Genomic DNA, 6,016 nt, shown 5'->3' with positions numbered 1-6,016 from the left:
TTCCACCATACAAAAACCTATATTCCAAATGAAATAGAATTCTATATGGGAAGGACAAGCCAATAAAGCTTCTAAGAGTGAAATAAAATATCTTCATGATCCCTATGCCGACAGATGTTTTCAAAAACCACTAAGCATAAGGGAAAAATTATAAACTGGACTATATGCAACTTAATAAATCATTTTATTCAAGTATCCTTATAAAAGAATAAAAAGACAAGCCACAAAATGGGATCAGATATTTATAATACATATATCTAACAAGTGACCAGTATTAATAAGAAATGTCTAAATATCAGTAATTAGCTTTCCCCACAGATAGTGTTCTTGCAAACATGGTGAACATTCCTAAGCCCTGCCAGAATTTCTGCAGGAAGTGGGGCAGGCACCAACCCCACAAAGTGACAGAATACAAGAAAAGCAAAAATTTTATTTATGCCCAGGGAAAGTGACATTATGACAGGAAGCAGAGTGGCTATGGTGGGTAGACTAAGCCGATTTTCTGGAAAAAGTCTAAAATACAAAGAAGATTGTGCTGAGGCTTGAATGGGTTGAGCCCCAGTGCAGATGTAGGAGAATACTAGCTATTAAGATTTTGAACTGGGGAGGAGATAAGAAGAGAAAAAGCCAAGTGATCCAGTTCTAAGCTTCATATATTGTTATATTATGAAGACAATAAAATATTGAGGTTATGTTCACGAAAGAAAGAAAGAGAAAATCAAAGGGAAATTGGTTAAAGACTTAAATGCACATTTTGCAAAAGTGGAAAATCAAATATTTAACCTATAAAAATTGCCTCATCATCATTACTCAAAAGGGACATGCACATTAAAATCACAAAAAAATTACCAGACACCTACCAGAAGAGTTCTGAGTTTTAGTCAGTATTTTAGATAATCAAGTGTAGCAACTATCATATAATTCTTTGGATTTTCAATTTTACTGACGTATGATTAATAAATAATAATTGCATATATTTAAATTGTACAACATGATGCTTTTGTATATGTATACATTGTGAAACAATTACTACAATCAAGCTAATTAACATATCCCTGATAATCACATTCTATATGCTATTACTGTTTTTGATTTTGACATTTTTAGAGGTTGTTTTTTTTTTTTTTTTTTTTTTTTTTTTTTTTAGATTCCCTATATAAGGGATATCATGCAGTATTTTTCTTTCTGTATCTGGCTTATTTCATTTAGCATAATGTCTTCCAGGTTAATCTATGTTGTTGCAAATCTGAACCTAACAATACTTAAAAACAATCATTCACCATGATCAAGTAGGATGCAAGAGTGGTTCAATATTTGCAAATCAATGTGATATATCACATGAATAAGAGAAAAGATAAAAACCATATGATCATTTCAATAGATGCAGAAAAAGCATAGACAAAGCACTCATTCATGCTAAAAACCCTCAACAAAGTAAATTTAGAGGGTAACATGATAAAGGCCATATATTAAAAAACCACAGTTAACATCAGACTATTGCCCTAAGATCAGAAACAAGACAAGGGTGTCTTCTCTCACCAGTTTTATTCAACATAGTACTGGAAGTCCTTGCCACAGCAAAAAGAAACAGGAATAAAAATCCAAATTGGTAAGAATTAAAATTTTCACTACTTGTAGATGACCTGATATTATATATATAAAACCCTAAAGACTCCACCAAAAAACTAACAGAACTGAATTATAAATGAATTCAGTAAGGTGACAGGATACAAAACCAATATAAAGAAATCTGTTGCATTTCTATACACTAATAATAAAGTGGCAGAAAAAGAAATTAAGAAGATAATGCCATTCATAACTGCACCAAAAATAATACAATATGTAGGAATAAACTTAATCCAAGAGGTGAAAGACTGGTACCCTGAAAATTATAAAACTGATAAAAGGAATCAAAGACAACACAAATGAATAGAAAATGAATGGAAAAATATTCCATGCTCATGGATTAGAAGAATACATATTGTTAAAATGTCCATACAAACAAAAGCAATCTACGGATTTAATTTAATCCCTATCAAAATTTCAAAAACATGTTTCACAGAAGTAGAACACATAATCCTAAAATTTGTATGGAAACCCAAAAGACCCTGAATAACCAAAGCAAACTTGAAAAGAACAAAATGAGATGTATCATAATCCCAGATTTCAAGATAGACATATAGGTCAATGGAACAGAATAGAGAGCCCAAAAATAAACCCATGATACATGGCCAATTAATCTTCAAAAAGGAGACAAGAATATGCAATGGGAAAGAGACGGTCCCTTTCACAAACAGCGTTAGGAAAACGACAGCAACATGCAAAAGAATGAAACTGGAACACTTATTTTCACCATATACAAAAATAAATTTAAATGGATTAAAGACTTAAATGTGAGACATAAAACCATGAATATCCTAGAAGAGAGCAAAGGCAGCAATTTCTCCGATATTGGTTGTAGCAACATCCTTCTAGATATGTCTCCTAATGCAAGGGAAACAAGAACAAAAATAAACTAACGAGACTACATGAAAAGAAAATCTTCTGTATAGCAAAAGAAACAATGAACAAAACTAAAAGTCAATCTACTGAATGGGAGAAGATATTTGCAAATGACATATTTAATAAAGGATTATTATCCAAAATATATTAAGAACTTATACAACTCAACATTAAAACAACAAATAATCCAATTAAAATGGGTAGGACACATGAGCAGACATCTCTCCAAAGAAGACATGCAGATGGTCAACAGACACATGAAAGATGTTCAACATCACTAATCATGAGGGAAATGCAAATCAAAATCACAATGAGATATCACTTCACATCCATCAGGATGGCTAAAATCAAAAACACAAGAAACAAGTGTTGGTGAGGATGTGGAGAACAAGGAACCTTCATGCACTGTTGGTGGGAACATGAATTGGTGCAGTCACTGTGGAAAACACTATGGAGTTTCCTCAAAAAATTAAAAATAGAATTACCGTATCATCCAGTAGTTTCACTTCTAGGTATATACCCAACAATACAAAAACACTAATTCAAAAATATATATCCCCCTGTCTTTATTATAGCCTTATTTACAATAGCCAAATTACGGAAGCAGCCCAAGTGTCCATGGATAGATGAATGGATGAAGAAGAGGTGGTGTGTGTATGTGTGCGTGTGTGTATACACACATATGTATATACACACATATATATGTGTATATATACACACATATGTATATATACATATGTGTATATATACACATATACATACATATGTGAATATATATGTATATATATATTTGATATATATATTTGATATATATATCAAATACTAATCAGCCATAAAGATAGAATACAAACTTGCAATTTGCAACATAGATGGGTATTATGCTAAGTGAAATAAGTCAGAGAAAGACAAATAACATATGATTTCACTCATGTGGAAGAAAAAAAAAAACATGGAGCACCTGGGTAGCTCAGTCGGTTAAGCATCTGACTTCAACTCAGGTCATGATCTCACGGTTTGTGAGTTCGAGTCCTGCATTGGGCTCTGTGCTGACAGCTCAAAGCCTGGAGCCTGCTTCAGATTCTGTCTCCCTCTCTCTCTGCCCCTCCCCTGCTCACACTCTGTGTGTGTCTTTCTCTCAAAAAATAAACATTAAAAAAATAAAAGAAAATGAACAAAAGAAAAAGAGACAAACCAAGAAACAGATTTTTAACTACAGAGAGCAAACTAATGGTTATCAGAGGGGAGGTGGGAAATAGGTGAAGGGGATTAAAGAGTACACTTCTCATGATGAGCAGTGAATCATGTATATAATTGTTGAATCACTATATTGTATACTGAAACTAATATAACACTGTATGTTAATTATACTGACATTAACAGAAAAAAATGCGAGAATCATTCCCTGTATATTATATTATCTTTTTCCTTAAAAATATAAGTATACCTCATTTTATTGTTTACTGCTTTATTGTGCTTCTAAGATATTGTTTTGCTTGTTTGTTTTTTACAAATTGGAGGTTTGTGGCAATTCTGTTTTGGATAAATCAATTAGTCATGTTTTCCCAACAACATTTTCTCCCTCCATGTTTTCTGCGTCACATTTTGGTAATTCTTGCAATATTTCAAACATTATTATCATTATTATTTTAAAGTTTATTTATTTATTGAAAGAGAGAGAGAGAGAGAGGAGGGTTGGAGGGGGGGGAGAGAGAGAGAGAGGGAGAGAGAGAGAGGGAGAGAGAGAGAGAGAGAGAGAGAGAGAGAGAGAATCTCAAGCACCATCAGCACAGAGCAAGATGTGGAGCTCAAACTCACAAACCGTGAGATTATGACCGGAGCTGAAATCAAGAGTCATTTGCTCAACTGACTGAGCCACCCAGGCACCCCTCAAACATTATTATTATGTTATTAATTTTATTTTTATTATTTTATTTATTATTATTAAATTATTATATTTTTCATGGTGATCTGTCATCAGTGATTACAGTTCACTGAAAGCTCAGAAAATGGTTAGCATTTTTTTACTAATAAAGCATTTTTAGTTAAGGTACGTCTATATTTTTAGACATAATTCTATTGCATATCTAATATACTACAAAATAGTGCAAACATAACTTTTGTATGCGCTGGTAAAGCAAAAAATTCATTTGATTCATTTTATTACAATATTTACTTTATTGTTGTGGTCTAGAACCAAATCTACAGTATCTCTTAAGTATGCCTGTAGTATAAGATATAGGATACCCTAAGGAAAAGCCTAGTAAATGTTTCCTAAGGTTAACAGTGATTCTATTTTTTTATTTAAATTCAAGTTAGTTAACATAGAGTATTTTGGCTTCAGAAGTAGAATCCAGTGATTCATCTCTTACAAAGGATACCTAGTGCTCATCCCAAGAAATGGCCCTCCTTAATGCCCATCACCCATTTAACCCATCCCCCACCCATCTCCCCTCTAGCAACTCTCTGTTCTCCATATTTAAGTTTTTTATGGTTTGCCTCCATGTTTTTACCTTATTTTTCCTTCCCTTCCCCTATGTTCATCTGTTTTCTGATATTCCACATATGATTGAAATCATATGATATCTTTCTCTGAATGACTTATTTGGCTTAGCATACTACACTCTAGTTCTATCCACATTGCAAATGGCAAGATTTCATCTCTTTCATCACTGGATAGTATTCCATTGTGTGTGTGTGTATGTATGTGTATATATATATATATATATATATATATATATATATATATATATATATGTGTGTGTGTGTGTGTGTGTGTGTGTGTCTTCAGCTATTCATCAGTTGGTGGACATTTGAGCTCTTTCCATAATTTTGTTATTGTTGATAGCACTGCTATAAACATTAGGTAACATGTGCCCCTTCAAATCAGCATTTTTGTATCCTTTGGATAAATACCTAGTAGTGCAATTGCTGGATCATAGGGTGGTTCTATTTTTAACTTGTTGAGGAACTTCCATACTGTTTTCTTGATTGGCTGCACCAGTTTGCATTCCCACCAACAATGCAAAAAGTTCCCCTTTCTCTTCGTCCTTGCCAACATCTCTTGTTTCCTGAGTTGTCAATTTTAGCCATTCTGACAAGGTATGAGGTGGTAGTTCTCCCACTGTGGTTTTGATTTGTATTTCTCTGATGATGAATGATGTTCAGCATCTTTCCATGTGTCTTCAGCCATCTGGATGTCTCCTTTGGAAAACTGTCTATCCATACCTTCTTCCCATTTTTTTTTAAATTTTTTTTAATGTTTATTTTTTTGAGACAGAGAGAGACAGAGCATGAACAGGGGAGGGTCAGAGAGAGAGGGAGACACAGAATCTGAAACAGGCTCCAGGCTCTGAGCTGTCAGCACAGAGCCCGACGTGGGGCTTGAACTCATGGACCGCGAGATTCTGACCTGAGCCGAAGTCGGCCGCTTAACCGACTGAGCCACCCAGGTGCCCCCCTTCTTCCCATTTCTTCACTGGATTATTTGATTTTGGGGGATTGAGTCTGGTAAGTT

General features: G+C 33.8%; 1 pseudogene; it reads left to right on the top strand.

Annotated features, from left to right (window-relative positions):
• Nucleotides 1-335: 335 nt before the first annotated feature.
• On the top strand, nucleotides 336-646 carry LOC128776139 (60S ribosomal protein L36a-like; annotated as a pseudogene).
• Nucleotides 647-6,016: the final 5,370 nt, after the last annotated feature.

Source organism: Panthera pardus, unplaced genomic scaffold (genome assembly GCF_024362965.1).
Source record: "Panthera pardus isolate Hobbes unplaced genomic scaffold, ASM2436296v1 HiC_scaffold_1, whole genome shotgun sequence".
Classification (NCBI taxonomy): Eukaryota; Metazoa; Chordata; class Mammalia; order Carnivora; family Felidae; genus Panthera; species Panthera pardus.
Note: the sequence above shows the minus strand (reverse complement) of the source record. Positions and strands in the feature narration are given on the sequence as shown.